Source organism: Rutidosis leptorrhynchoides, chromosome 5 (genome assembly GCF_046630445.1).
Source record: "Rutidosis leptorrhynchoides isolate AG116_Rl617_1_P2 chromosome 5, CSIRO_AGI_Rlap_v1, whole genome shotgun sequence".
Lineage (NCBI taxonomy): Eukaryota > Viridiplantae > Streptophyta > Magnoliopsida > Asterales > Asteraceae > Rutidosis > Rutidosis leptorrhynchoides.
In genome coordinates this window covers 161,383,044-161,400,252 of record NC_092337.1, presented here as the reverse complement: position 1 = coordinate 161,400,252, position 17,209 = coordinate 161,383,044, and the positions used below count along the sequence as shown (strand labels likewise).

General features: G+C 33.5%; 1 non-coding gene across 1 annotated transcript; it reads right to left on the bottom strand.

The window, feature by feature from the left end:
- Positions 1-16,679: 16,679 nt before the first annotated feature.
- Positions 16,680-16,786, bottom strand: LOC139850909 (small nucleolar RNA R71). The gene has a single exon (XR_011760285.1). It is a non-coding gene; the product is annotated as a small nucleolar RNA R71 (small nucleolar RNA).
- Positions 16,787-17,209: the final 423 nt, after the last annotated feature.

The following is a 17,209-nucleotide window of genomic DNA, read 5'->3' as shown; positions in this document are numbered from 1 at the left end:
GCTCAACTGTGTTTATGAGCTTGTCAGTCATACGAGTGAGACTTCAGTCGTACGTCTGACAGAGTCTAGTAATGTCAGACATCCTTATCGCATTCCTGTAGTTCCTGTAACCACATATAAATACAGATAGGATAATAACGAGCAATCATGGTAGCCTATAAACTAAAGTACTTGTTCACAAACGTAAGGTAGATGTCTAGGGACTTACAGAAAATGCATCAACACTTTCCTAGTGGAGATGGTATTTATTTCTCCGTTCCCATCAGAAGGACATACAGACTCATCGATCGTGAAAGTGACTTCTTCTCCACAGGATCTCAAAGTGATAGTCTGTGAATAAACGTCAACGATCGCTTTGGTTGTATTCATGAAAGGTCTTCCTAAGATGATAGGAGTTTTCATGTTTTTTTTATAGTCCATAACCACAAAGTCGGTCAGAAAAAAGAATTTTTTGATCTTAACCATGACGTTTTCAGCTATTGCCTTAGGATATCTAGCGGATTGGTCAGCTAGCTGGATGCTCATTTTGGTAGGGTTAAGGTTTCCGATTTTGAGTCTCTGGAATAGTGAGTAGGGCATGAGATTGATGCTGGCACTAAGGTCAGTGAGAGAATAGATAGTACCAGATTGGTAGATAGAACAAGGAAGGGTAAATCATCCGATATCCCCTAGTTTTACAGGAAGAGTATTTAAAAGAATGGGTGAACAATCAGCGTTCAGCGGGGCATTGGGTACTTCGGGTACCTTATCCTTGGTTGATAGCAGTTTCCTAAAATACTTCTTACTATAAGGATTTTTAGACACAGTGTCCAAAAATTTACCATCAAGCTTGGAAGATTTCATCTTGTTATGTCTTTGCTTGAGATGGCTAGGTAATGGAAAGGGTGTTTTCCCATCGAGTTTAGGTGATGACTCAATGACTACTACCGAACGGGTATTAGTTAGTTTCCTCTCCTTAGAAGAAACTGAAGGGTGGCTATGTGCCACCTTTGAGTCATTTTTAGGGCAACCTAGAGAATTGAAACGTTGATTTAGCTGGCTTATTTGATATTCAAGACTACTCAAGTGATTAGTCATGACTAAGTCAGTTTCGTCTTGTATTGCTGTGATCATGTTAATGATTCACAGTAGGACATCGTCTGGCCTTGTCTCTGGTGAGGTAGTGGGTTTTGTGGGTGGGTTTTGTGGATGAGCTAGGATCTTATCAAAGTAGGCAACAGAGTCCTCACATTCAGCCTTGTAAACCTTGGTTGGATGTGGGTTAGTACAATTCTGGCATAATTGCACTTGAGACACATGTTGCGGGAGTTTCTTTAGCTCTCTGACTTCTTTGGTGAGGTTTTCTATTTGGTCTGAGAGAAATTTTATGGTTTTGATAGGATCGAAGGCAGAAAGCGATGTTGCTGATGAAATGTACTCTCCCGTGTTCCAATCGTGATGGTGCATAGTCATCTCCTCGATCAATCGCCATCCTCGTCGGCAGTGAAGTTCATGAAGTTACCCTGAGAAACAGCATCAAGAGTAGACTTATTGTTCTGATTCAGACCTTTGTAGAAGGTCAAAATCTGATCAGAGCTCTCAAGACGGTGGTTTGGGCATCTTCGAAGTAAATGTTTGAATCGTTACTATGCAGTGTAGAGTAATTAATCGAAAGCTTGTTGAAAGTTTACGATGTCATTCCTATTTCTGATATTTTTTATAAGGGAAAGTATTTAATTAAGAAAGTTGTTGCCATTTCCTCCCATGAGGTGATAGAGTTGGGTTCTAACCCCTCGAACTAGGTTTTTGCATGATGAGTTAAGGAATAGGGGAACAGATATAGACGAACTACGTCTTGTTCAATCCCGTTTTGCTTAAATGAGTGGGATAAGGAGAGGAATCTATGTAAGTGAGAGTTGAGATCGTCAATTGGTAAGCCATGGAACTGATAGTGATTCTGAATGAGTTGTATGATGATATTCTTAAGCACAAAAGACGCTCTATTAACCTCTGGATAGAGTATTGGTCCTCCTCATCCTTCTAACGAGGGTTTGGTGATGTCAGCGAGAGTGATGTGTGCGGCCATTGTCGAACTATCGGCAGGTAATTGTCGATCTCATCGGATGGGTACAATGTATGATATCGGATAGAAGAAGCGATGTGTCGGAAGAATTCTTAGCGGTCTAAGTAGGTTAAACCATCCTAAAGGTTCACTAATAAGGAAGTCCATTTTAAACATTTTAGTTAATCTAAATTAAGCTAATATTATCTAACCTAACTACGGTAAAATAGTAACTTCTGACAAAGCCAGTATTCGTCAAAAGGGTCACTTAAAAAATAACTAATCTAAACAGGCTCCAAATCGTACTATTGCTGAAAGGACCCGTTCATATACATTATAAACGATTCACAATAGTTGATTTCATTGCGAGGTACTTGACCTCTATATGATACATTTTACAAACATTGCATTCTTTTTAAAAGACAAACTTTCATTTACATCGAAAGTTGACGGTATGCATACCCTTTCATAATATATCCATCTATAATTGACTTAATAATAATCTTGATGAACTCGACGACTCGAATGCAACGTCTTTTGAAATATGTCATGAATGACTCCAAGTAATGTCTCTAATATGAGCTAATGCACAGCAGAAGATTTCTTTCATACATGAGAATAAACATGCTTTCAAGTGTCAACCAAAAGGTTGGTGAGTTCATAGGTTTATAATAAAATAATAAAATTCATCATTTTGATAGACCACAAGATTTAAATGCTGAATGGTACAAATGGGCCCGAATCCTATACCCACCTGTAATGTACATGCGATATCTTTTAAATACAGTACACTTTCATAAATCTTAGTAACCGTACACATATCTCGTGCACAAAAATAACATACACATAACCTGTGTATAAAATCATTCTCTCGATACATAACATTCACTTTTCATTACTTTCATAGCTTGGCTTGGTAACCAACCTTAACATATAATGCGCATAATAATATCCCCAAAACAGAACATCTCGTCTGTATAATAATCATATAAACTTCGAAGTACTAAACATCACACCCACTAGCCCTTCCGTCTAGTGAACATTCTGGGTGGGGGTTTTAAACCCGGTAGCTACCTTTAGGATTCGCGTTAATTAGGCGTGCACTAATTCTCAAAATTAGTGATGTTCTCTAATTCTTAGGTTACCAAGCAATAATAATCAGGGAAAAAATATTCATATCAATTGTGGCAATTATCACGTCCACATAATTCAATGGTGGCAATTATCACGTCCACATAATTCATTCGAGGAATATTTTGCTTGTGTCTATCTCGTCAAACATTTATAAAAGCATTTCATGTATTCGCAGTTTAAAATGTATTTCAAAGCATTTAATAAAGCAGTTGCAAAAGTAGCGCATGTATTCTCAGTCCCAAAAATGTAAAGAGTAAAAGGGAATCTAATGAACTCACCATACGATATTTTGTAGTAAAAATATGCATACGACTGAACAATGTAGGGTTGGCCTCGGATTCATGAACCTAAATTATTCATATATATATTAAAACATATAATCGTAGAATCACATAATTTCATTTATTAATATATAATATTTATATATTATTAGTTTTATAGATTTTTATAATAACTTCCATTTAAAAATGTATGTTTATTTTATATCTTAAATTGTATATTATATATATATTTAGAATGATTAATATCTATATATTTAGTTATGTTAATATATATATATATATATATATATATATATATATATATATATATATATATATATATATATATATATATATATATATATATATATATATATATATATATATATATATATATATACTTATATATGATTAGTATTATATTTAAAATATCATTAGTTTGTTATATATAAGTATTTATATAAGTAATGTTAATATTTTTGTTACATAATTGTATGAAATATTAATATAATCCTAGTATATATAATATATGTACAAGATATCTATTTGTTAAAACGATAGTTTTGTAAATAATAATTTAATAATAATAATAATAATAATAATAATAATAATAATAATGACTTTATTAATTATAATAATACTGATAACAAAAATGATTATAGTAGTTTTTAGTAATAATGATACTAATAATGTTATTAATAATACTAATGATAACAATCATAATAATACTTAAAATGATAAGATTACTATTAATACTTATTATAATACTTATGATAATAATAATAATAATTATAACTTTAACAATAACAATAATAATAACAATCAATAATAATAGTAGTAGTAGTAGTAGTAGTAGTAGTAGTAGTAGTAGTAGTAGTAGTAGTAGTAGTAGTAGTAGTAGTAGTAGTAGTAGTAGTAGTAGTAGTAGTAGTAGTAGTAGTAGTAGTAGTAGTAGTAGTAGTAGTAGTAGTAGTAGTAGTAGTAGTAGTAGTAGTAGTAGTAGTAGTAGTAGTAGTAGTAGTAGTAGTAGTAGTAGTAGTAGTAGTAGTAGTAGTAGTAGTAGTAGTAGTAGTAGTAGTAGTAGTAGTAAATAAAAAAAATAGATTACTACCTTTGAAGAACAAGCTCAAAAAAAATATATGCCATTGCCCGGACTCGAACCCACGACCTCTCGCTTAACCCACAACATCCTAAACCATCCAGCCATCTCTGTTTATATGAATAATTCCCGACTTAACTCTATATATATATATATATATATATATATATATATATATATATATATATATATATATATATATATATATATATATATATATATATATATATATATATATATATATATATGTATCCGTTTTTATCTGTTTATTATTTCATATCATCACATATTATGCTTCCTTATTCCTAACAATCCCATCAAAAACGAACCAGATCACAGCCCAATATGAAACTGATTTCTTGGCCCAACATGGAATCCAAGTTCATGGCCCAAGACTTTCAATAACTCTCGATCCAAGAGAAAAGGAAATAGGTTCCCCATCCAAAGGAATACGACCAAATCAGCATCTTTTCAATATAATTTTTTTTTTTACAGACTAGTGGCCAAGTAGTGGGTTGTTTTCTTATCACTATGTCGGCCACAATGGACCCAAAGAGAATGCTAAAGTCATTTACTAGATAAAGTTACTTAGAGATTGCAATTTCAATTATATAATGGCAGTGTTGTGTGAGGTTCTTGTGATAGAAATAGAAACAAGTTACTTGGTAACAATATCTTGGTGATTTATTGGTTTTACGGTGGTATTGTGTCTCGAGCTGCAAATAGAAAATGAAACAGAAGGTGGTTGACATGTTAATTATCAAGGTGTCGAGATAGCTCAGTGAATGAAGAAAGGAGGGTGGGTTTGGTTATGAGGTTAGGGATGGTAGTGGTTAATTTGAGTCCAAGGGTGGTGGGTTTGGTGGCACGGTGATCAGCTTAAACATGAAGAAGAAGAAGAAGAAGAAGAAGAAGATATGTATATATGTATCATGTAAGCGTGCATGTAAAAAAAATAATACAGTGGTGGTAATTAGAATGGTTGTACCGTGGTGAAAGAGTAAGGTGAAGGTGATGGTAGTTTGGTCAATCAATATGGGTGACGGGTTCAAAGATGGAAATGGGTTTGATGATTGTTAAGTCTGTAGGTTGTGGGGTTCTCGGATTATAATAGTTGTGAACAAGAATCCGGTTAGTGAAGTTCGAAGGTGGTGTTCTTGAGTTTAAAACAGAGGTCGACCTCTATTTTTCTGTTTTTTCCTTTTTATATTTGTAGTAGCGATTGACATTAGATATATGTTATAATCAAATAATTGAAACTGTTAAGTATGATACGAATTGATTAGTTATGTAATAGAATTGATTTGGACAGTTAACAAATTTGGGACAAGAATGATTCTATTAGTACATCAGAATAATAAAAAAAATATAAAGGTAAAGCATAATTGAATATGGATTGGTACTTTTGATTCTGATGTGTAACGGATTAAAGGCAGAGACAAAACCCAATACAGTTGATTGCGAGATAAAATTTATCTTGATTTTATTTATGTAATTTTTGTAATAATAAATATTTTATTAATAATAATATTAATATTATATTATTAATAATAACATCTTAATTCTTACATATCAAATTTCATTTTTATGTATTATATATATATTCACAATAATAACACTACTGTTAATATTTAAAATTTACTTTAATAATAATAATGAAAGTAATAATAATAATAATATTAGTAAAAATAACAAATTAATGATACAAATATTAATGGAACAATTATATTCAACTTATTAATTATATTAATTATATAATATTTAATAATCATATGTACTATATTTTATTAAATATTTATTATTTATATATTTTATATATACTACAATATTTTTATTTATACATAAATTCATATATATAGATTCTTAATAGTATATATATATTTATATAGATATAATAGTAACTTATCTATTCTATTTATTATTTTACATTTTAATTCTAAATGATTAAGTATACTTTATTAATTTCAAATATTATATACACTTATATTTATATTTGTATCTATATATGATTTACATATTCAATTACTCATAATTGTTCGTGAATCATCGAGAACAGTCGAAGGTCAATTGAATGTATGACAACAATTCAAACTTTTTGAGACTTAACATAACAGACTTTGCTTATCGTGTCGAAAACATATAAAGATTAAGTTTAAATTTGGTCGGAAATTTCCGGGTCGTCACAACTGCTCCCCAGCAGCGGCGCCAAAAATTAACTACTCCCTGATATTCCAGAATCGGACGGTTTATTTATGCGGTGTCGTTAGGTCGCAAAACGTCAATTCAGGATATCAACAGAAGAAGTTGATTATTTAATTTATATATGCTAGGCCTAAATCTATTATTCCTTCCTATAGGTTAGCAAGGGCAAATATGATCTAGGGTGGTTCCTTGACCGGTCGAATTTGAAGCGGAGCTTATTCGGATAATTTAGTAATTAAGATTGGGTTTGTACACAATTTAGTACCAAGACTAGTGGCCAGGTACACCTTGTGTGGAGAGGCATGATCCTTTTGGTCCCAATAAATTGGTGACTGTTCGGAAAATCCAACAATCAAGTCCAACCGGTTTATTCTAGACACCACTTTATCCGGAATATCAAATTGTGTAAAGGAAATAGTTGGGTTGATTAGATTTATAATTGTATTTAAAATATTAAAGCAATATAATTAAAATAAGCTAGCTAGCATGCAACAGCTAAGGACAAAGAAGACGTGGTTCACCATGATTTAAGATAAGGATGATTGCGAGACACTCATTGGATAGACATACCTTAGTGTAAACACTATATTCCCTACTAAGCGGTTTCCCGATTAGCATGTCACGAGGAACTAGGCCTTGAAGATTTTGATCGAATGGACTATGCTCAACTCCCGACGCTTTATCTAGTTTAAGGATATAAGTGGCCCATCTTGGATGCAATGCATCCCTTGGGCGCACGAATAAATTAGCATAGCCTTATATAGATAATATCCAACTTTTCTTAACACCTTGGTGTATCACCCAAGTGAGTGGCTATGATTGTGTTTCGAATCCCTTTCTGTCAATGGTTTGGTAAAAGCTAAGGGTTTGTAGACAAAATAGAACCTCTGATAGTTCTCAGTCATCCTTAAAGATTTATAAGCTTAGTTTGTATTGTAGTGCGTTAAACTCCCATTTATGACTTAAACCAGCCCTTACTTAAATCTACCAAATAAATCCCTTAGTTATCCACTATGTACTAGACTTATAGTGGTTTCATAGCTTCTAACCTTGACCATGCTCAAGTGGTCCTATAGTACATCAACACTGTACTCTACTGTTGCAGTACTGTTGCAACAGTATTTCCTCGAGTCTTATACTCTTGACCAATGTCTTGATCTGGTCCAACAGTACTTTCCCATGTACTTTATAGTATTTCCGATGGGTTCATAACTTGACCAATGTATAAACACAGATAATTAATTACCTTATAATTGTCGACTTTATAAAAGGTTTTAATCACGTTTTATTGGTGAAAGGATGATAATAACGAGGTTTAATATCATACACAAGCGAGTACGAAACGATAATCATCCCTAACTAACATTATTAGATCATGGCAAACAATCAAGAAATTACTCACACATCAATGCCACAAGCATTTCTAATATTAATAAATCACAAACATCAAACAAGAATATTATAATAAATTAATAAAAGAAACGATAGATGTTACCGGATAATGTCGGCAGAATAACACTTGTATTTCTTCATAGTATCCATAACGTTACAATACTTGATAGCTTCTACTACTAATTACATACTAATCTCCTATTGATCACTAGAGAGCGACAATAGAGAGATAATTATTTTCCTAATCTCTGTACTTTTCTCTCTCTAGAATTTAGAGAGAGAAAGTAGAGAGAGAAGTAATCTCCTATAGATCACTAGAGAGCGACTATAGAGATATTTTGAGAGAGAAGTGAAGAATGGTGTGTGTTGAAATAGTGGGATGAGCCACCTATTTATAGGAAAGCTTGATGGCAAAGTTGTAAATAAATGGGCTTGGTGACCAAGCAAAGCATCTTGAGAACTTGGTGGCCAAAGTGACCTTAGAGAGCAAGTATAACTTAGAGAGCAAGCACATTCTAGATTATTCCAAGCATTTAATCAACATGGACTTGAATTTTTCCTGCAAACGGCTGGCAGGCAGTTTGGCAAGCCGTTTGCAGAGTCCGTTTGACCAGGTGGCCCGTTTGTTGTGCTCGTTTGCCTTGGCCGTGTGGCAGGCCGTTTTCCATACTGGCAAGCCGTTTGGTAGCCCGTTTGGCAGGCCGTTTGGATTGCTGATTCGCTGGATCGTAACTTGATTTCTTGTCTTTCACCGTATTCGCTCTAGAATCTTCGTTTTAGCTCCGATTCTCTTGATTCTTTTTGCATTGTCTTCGTAATTACTTTATCTAATTTAACCGAAAAAACGATTATTTTTCCAGCAAAGTTTTAAATTTATGCTTTTGGGACTTAATATCGAGGGTAAAAACGTGACTTTTTAGCCGATATCAAAAACCAAAATTGTTGCGGCCAGAAGGCTATAAGAAGTCCTTTTATCGGAGGTGAATCAATGATGGTGTACGAGGAGAAGATGAGTACACCGTTGCGTTACATTAAATGCTCGAAGGTCCAGAAGTACATGAGATAAGGATGTCTCGCAATTCTGGCACATATGAGCAAAGTTGAATCAGCAGTTAAGAGACCCGAAGATGTCCCAACCGTTAGAAATTTTTCCTTAAGGTCCTTCAGAGAATTACCTTGTCTTCCACCGCATAGAGACGTAGAAATTCAGATTGACTTAATGCCGGGAGCGGCGCCTGTAGCACGTGCATCGGATAGACTTACACCTTCATAATTGCAAGAGCTGTATAATCAGTTACAAGAGCTTTTAGACAAAGGATTCATTCGACCGAGTTCTTCACCACGGAGAGCACCTGTGCTCGTTGTTAGAAGAATGATGGATCTATAAGACTTTGTATTGATTAGAGAGGACTGAATAAGCTGACTATCAAGAATGTACCATGTTACCGAGTGTCGATGATCAGTTTGATCAGTTGCAAGGATCAGGATGTTACTCTAAGATTGACCTGAGGTCAGGTTATCATCAAATGATAGTAAAAGAGAATGATATATCGAAAACAGTGTTCAGAACATGCTATGGACATCATGAGTTCACAGTAATGCCATTTGGATTGATGAACGCACCGGCAGTGTTCACGAATCTCATGAACCGTGTGTGTAAGCTATATCTGGAAAAGTTTGTTATTTTGCTTATTGACGATATTCTGGTATATTCAAAGAACAAGAAGGAACATGAGCAACATCTCCGTTTGATACTCGAGATGCTCAGAAAAGAGCAGTTGTATGCGAAGGTAGAAACGGTTAAGAAATGGGAGACTCCCAAGTCGCCAACGCAGATACGAAAATTCTTAGGTCTCGCCGGTTATTATAGAAGATTCATTGAGGTATTTTCTACTATTGCCCGACCGTTAACAGCATTGACTCACAAGGGTAAGAAGTATGAGTGGACTGAGCAACATGAGTCTGCATTTCAGTTATTAAAACAGAAATTGACTACTGCCCCGATTTTTTCTCTACCCGAAGGAAATGAGGACTTAGTGATTTACTGTGATGTTTCACGACAGGGTTTTGGTTGCGTGTTAATGCAACGGAAGAAAGTGATCGCCTATGGATCACAAAAATTGAAAGTACATGAACAGAATTATACGATCCATGATTTGGAACTTGGTGTCAAGGTCTTTGCACTGAAGATGTGGAGACATTACTTGTATGGTACTAAGTTTACTGTTTTCACCGATCACAAGTATTTACAACATATTTCCGATCAAAAACAGCTCAACATGAGGCAGAGATGTTGGATAGAGCTATTGAATGACTACGACTTCGAGATTTGCTATCGTCCTGGCAAGGCTAATGTCGTTGCAGATGCCTTGAGTAGGAAGGATAAGGCTAAACCTCTACGAGTTAGAGCATTGAACATGACTGTCCGAACGAACCTTACTTCTCAGATACGAGATGCACAACTAGAGGCATTGAAGGAAGAGAACGTTACTACTGAGTCCCTTAGAGGAATGGACAAGAAGTTTGTCATTCGAGAAGATGGAACCCGATACTTCATAGATAGAATTTGGGTACCAAAGTTTAGAGGATTAAGGGAACTAGTGCTAGACGAGGCACACAAGACAAGGTATTCTATTCACCCGGGATCCGACAAGATGTATCAAGATCTAAAGGCACTGTATTGGTGGCCTAATATGAAAGCTGATATTGCAACCTATGTTGGTAAGTGCTCAACGTGTGCTAAGGTAAAGGTAGAAATTCAGAAACCGTTAGGACTGCTGACACAGCCAAAGATTCCCCAGTGGAAATGGGAATGTATTACTATGGATTTCATTACTAAGTTACCCAAGATTGTGGGAGGTTATGATACAATTTGGGTTATCATTGATCGTCTCACAAAGTCAGATCATTTTCTACCGATCAAGGAAACGGATGAGATGGAGAAGTTGGCACAGATCTATATAAAGGAAGTGGTTTCCCGACATGGAGTGTCGATATCCATTATTTCTGACAGAGACAGCAGATTTACCTCTAGATTTTGGCAGGCATTGCAAGAGGCAATGGGAACCCGTTTAGACATGAGTACAACGTATCACCCAAAACTGATGGACAAAGCGAGAGAACCATTCAAACACTAGAATATATGTTAAGGGCATGTGATTTCAATTTTGAAAATGGACAGGATAGACATCTACCATTAGCAGAATTCTCCTAAAACAATAGTTATCACGCTAGTATAAAGGCAGCGCTTTTTGAAGCACTTTATGGCAGAAAGTGCAGATCACCTGTATGTTGGACTGAGTTACGAGATAGTCAAATGACTGGTCCTGATATCATACACGAAACAACTGAGAAGATCGTGCAGATACAAGAGAGACTGAAAACGGCACGAAGTCGTCAAAAGAGTTACGCCGACGTTAGAAGGCGAGATTTAGAATTTTGAGTTGGAGATAAAGTTATGCTCAAAGTATCACCATGGAAGGGTGTAGTGCATTTTGGTAAAAGAGGCAAACTAAGTTCGAGATATATTGGACCATTTGAGATTACCGAGAGAATTGGACCGGTAGCATACAGACTGAAACTACCGCAAGAACTAAGCGAATTCATGACACTTTCCATGTTACTAACTTGAAGAAATGCTTATCGAACGAAAGTTTGTTAATTCCTTTGGAAGAGATACAAGTTGATCCTAAGCTTTATTTCGTTAAAGAACCTGTTGAGATTATGGATCGTGAGATCAAGCGGCTAAAACGAAGAAGAATCCCGATAGTTAAAGTTCGATGGAACGCCCGTAGAGGAACAGAATTCACGTGGGAGCGTGAACACCAGTTGAGACAAAAGTATCCGCAACTGTCTCCTGAGGAGACTATTACGGCAGACGTACACTAAAATTTTGGGACGAAATTTTTCATAACAGGTGGGTAATGTAACAACCCTACTTTTTCTGTTACTATCGTTACATGTTCGTTAAATATTTAATGGTGTTTACTTAGAACTTTATGTGGTTAATGGATTTAAATGCATACTTGATCCTATTGGATTAATTGAATTAATATGTTATATTAATTTATGAACTTGTTTCGGATAACAAAATAACTAGAAAACGACACGATTAAGTTAATCGCCTAGAAAACTTTTCAGTTTACGGAACTCAGAAAAACGATAAAATAATTATTTTTAATAATTATTGACTTTAGGAAAAACTTATTTAATTTATTGTTTAATTAATAAATTAAACCTGGTGATTTCGTTTCAATGACTAGTTAACGTTCCGGAGACCCGGTACGGTTAACGGCACTCGAAACGGACCATGTGTGAACATGCTTTTGGACAAAATGGGCCCAGGAACACTCTAGATGGGCCATTCGGCCGAATCCATGTCACACCCCCTTTTTGTTTATCTTGTTGGGTCATGTGTTTATTTTAAGTCCATGTTTTGATTAGATGAGGCCCTAATTATATTTCCATTAAACCTAATGATATTGCTAAAAATGAACACATAATTCATAGCATTATCCTTCAAGGAAGATAAACTTTTAGTTGCAATTGCTTTATTTACAAGTGATATTCGTTTAAATAATAAAAGGTGAAGACAAAAGACAGATTCGATGATTTGAAGACGCAAGCGACCAAAACGCTAAAAAGTACAAAGTACAATCCGAGTGGTTCAATTTATTGATGAGAAACTTCTAAAAATGACAAGAGTACAAGCCGCAAAATGCAAAGTACAAGATATTAAAATTGTACGAAAAGGCGTTCGAAAATCCGGAACCGAGACATGAACCAACTATCAACGTACGACTCAACGGAGCTAAAATTACAAATCAACTATGCACATAAATATAATATAATATATAATTAATTATGTAAATTATATATATATATATATATATATATATATATATATATATATATATATATATTATATTTATATATTAAATAAATAAACGTCGGCAAGCTAGGAGCCAAAATCTGTGTGAGCTGGAATCCAAAGCTCCGCAGTCGCTGATCTGTGAGGAACAAAAATGCCACAGTCGCGGAGTACACCAGGACCCGAATCCCCCTATAAAAGTCCATCCAATTCGACGAGTAATTTACACCATATCAATATATCTCTCACTCTCTCTCAGAATATATTTATATTTATATTTTAATTTTAATTTTTATTTAAGTTAGTAATAATAATAAGGTTATTGTAGCGAATGTTTTAAGGTTTGTAAGTCGAAATTCTGTCCGTGTAACACTACGCGATTAATACTCATTGTAAGTTATGTTCAACCTTTTTAAATTAATGTCTCGTAGCTAAGTTATTATTATGCTTATTTAAGCCGAAGTAATCGTGATGTTGGACTAAATATTAAGACTGGGTTATTGGGCTTTGGACCATAATTGGGGTTTGAACAAAAGATCGACACTTGTGGATATTGGACTATGGGCTATTAATGGGCTTTATATTTAATTAACTAAATGATATCTTGTTAATTTAATATAGAGATTACAATTTGACGTATTTATATATAACCACATACGCTTGACTGGGTACGGTGGGCGGGATATCTATAAATACTGATAATTGTTCATTTGACCGGACACGGGAATGGATTAATAGTCACTGGACTCATTAAAAAAGGGGTGGATTACGTTCAAGGGTAATTGGTGTAATTGTTAACAAAGTATTAAAACCTTGGATTACATGCAGTCGATAACCTGTTGTATTCATTAAACAAAGTATTAAGACCTTGTTACAGTTTAAGTCCCCAATTAGTTGGAATATTTGACTTCGGGTATAAGGTTAATTTGGCGAAGACTCTCGCAATTTATAATTATGACCGATGGACTATTATGGACAAAACCAGATAGACATATCGAATAATCCAGGACAAAGGACAATTAACCCTTGGTAATAAAATAAAATCAACACGTCAAACATCATGATTACGGAAGTTTAAATAATCATAATTCCTTTATTTTATATCTCATCGCACTTTTATTTATCGTCATTTTATTTATCGTACTTAAAAGTATTGCACTTTTAATTATCGTACTTTTATTTTATCTCAATTTTATTTATCGTCATTTAGTTTACGCTTTATATTAATTTTTAATATTTTGCATTAGGACTTAAAATCGACAAACCGGTCATTAAACGGTAAACCCCCCTTTTATACTAATAATAATAATACTACCTATATATATATATTTATGTATATATATATATATATATATATATATATATATATATATATATATATATATATATATATATATATATATATATATATATATATAAATATAGTTTAAAAAAATATAGCGTTAAACTCAGCTGTATCCCTGTGGAATGAACCGGACTTACTAAAAACTACACTACTCTACGATTAGGTACACTGCCTATAAGTGTTGTAGCAAGGTATATGTATATCCATTCAATAAATAAATAAATAACTTGTGTAAATTGTATCGTATTTAATAGTATTTCGTACGCCACCTAGCACACATCAAGTATTTTTGGCGCCGCTGCCGGGGATACGAAAGCGAAACGCTATAAAAAAAATTAGTTTTTAAGTTATTTTTGTAAAAATATTCTTATATAAGTTTTGAATATCAAAAATATAAAAACATAAAAACAAGTATATATTTCTATATTTTTAAGTGTTTAAATTAAAAAGTTTTTTTTTAAGTTACAAAAACTAATAAGTATTTTTTTAAATATAAGTTTTATTTAAATTATATTTTCTATAAATTAAAAACAGAAAATAAAAATAAAAATAATATATATATATATATATATATATATATATATATATATATATATATATATATATATATATATATATATATATATATATATATATATATATATATCTGAACCTGCACGAATTTGAACCTGCCATCATCTGAGCCTGCATAGCTTCGCAGTCGCGGAGCTCCTCTCTTACAGAATACCACAGTCGCGGAGCAGTATCTGACATGCTGAACCTAGTACAGCATTAATTACGCGTTTAGGGTTAGATTTTTTTAATAATTATTATTAATTAGGGTTTAGTTATAATATTAATTAGTTTATTCTAGTTTTAATTTATATTTAGTAATATTAAGTTTTAATTTTATTATTAACTATATAAATTAATACTTTTATAAAATAATAATACAAAAGTAATATTTTTATAAAAAAATAAGTAATTTTATCATTTTTGGTTTCTTTTTTTAAATTATATATTTTAATCTTTTAATTTCGTAATTTGTATATTTATCGTTCGTAATTAGTTGTAAACTTGGTTTTTGCCGTAATTATTTTACATTTCTAGATTTTTAGGCTTTGCCGTAAAATCCATTAAGTACTTTTTCTTTAGATTAAGATTTAGGTGCTTTAGAATTTTGCGACGCCGTTTTAAGATTTAAGTGCTTTTTTAAGTAATTGTCGTTCTCCGTTTAGAATTCCTTTTAAGCTTTAATACCTTTAGACGCAAGTTTTAATTTTTAGTTTTTAGACTTTTAATTTCGACGCTTTACTTTCTTATTATTTTTCAACGGTTTGTTTTTCTACTTCTTATTTTTCGACGCACTCTTTCTTTCTCATTTCTACGCTCTAGTTTTAGGACATAGATCTTTTTATCTTCTTTAAATTTCGACGAAAAATTATTTTAAGCGGTTAAATTGGTAGACATCCAAAATTTTCTGGTTCGTAGTAATAGTTGGATTTGTTAGTGGCGAGTTGTGGATTTCCGATTTAAAGGGTCCTGGCTACCTGCTGCATCTATTGGCTATTCGAAACGTGGGAAAAATCAGAAAAGTCTATTAATTTGATAACTTTTATAATTTTTATCTTTATAACTAATAGGATATTCAGTGAATGCACCGAGCAAAATGTTCACCACCTTTCATACGTTCACCACCTGTAACTCGATCAGGACATCTAGTCAATATTGTCGCCGTTAATTTTTCTTTAGAATCATCATCAAGACGACCAAGTACTGCAATTCATATTTCTGATAATCCATTTTTTGAACCCGACCTCACAATTGAGAACCCGGAGGATATTCAAGGACAATTCAGAGATCCTGAACCACTAATCATTCCTCCTGAATAACCAAACATTCAACCAGAGGTTGTCGAGGAAGAAACCATTAAATCAGAATCCTCTAATGATTCAGATTCAACAAATTCAATTATGGAAAATCTAGAACCTCTAAGTATGGTAGATGGAATGAGAGCTACACGTACTGGCCAAGGTCATGCCATTACTCAACCAGACATTAATGCACCAGATTATGAAATTAAAGGACAAATCCTACACATGGTAACTAATCAATGCCAATTTAGTTGTACACCAAAAGAAGATTCAAACGAACATCTTCGAACCTTTAATAGGATTTGTACTCTATTCAAAATCAGAGAAGTTGAAGATGAACAGATCTATCTCATATTACTTCCCTGGACTTTAAAGAGAGAAGCCAAAGATTAGTTAGAATCGTTACCTGAAGGAGCGATTGATACATGGGATGTCTTAGTTGAGAAATTTTTTAAAAGATTCTTTCCGGCATCTAAAGCCGTAAGACTTCAAAGAGAAATTGTTACGTTAGCGCAAAAGCCAAATGAAACTCTATATGAGGCATGGACAAGATTCAGAAAGTTGTTGAGAGGATGTCCTCAGCACGGTTTAGACACTTATCAAATAGTACAAATATTCTACCAAGGTGTCGACGTTGCTACACAAAAAGACATCGACACAGCAGCTGGTGGTTCCATTATGAAGAAAACCGCAACTGAAGCTCACAAAATTATTGATAACACAGCCTCCCACTCACATGAGTGGCATCAAGAAAAAGATATATTTCATTCATCTAAAGCGGCTAGAGCCGATTCTACCCATGAATTTGATTCCATTTTCGCAAAGTTAGATGCTTTCGAGAGACGAATGGAAAAGATGACTAGAGATATTCACGCAATACGAATTAGTTGTGAGCAGTGTGGAGGACCACATTTGACAAAAGATTGTCTCAGTATTGAACAAACAATGGAACAAAGAGAGAATGTTTCATACATGAACCAAAGGCCTGGAAATAATAATCAAAATAATTATCA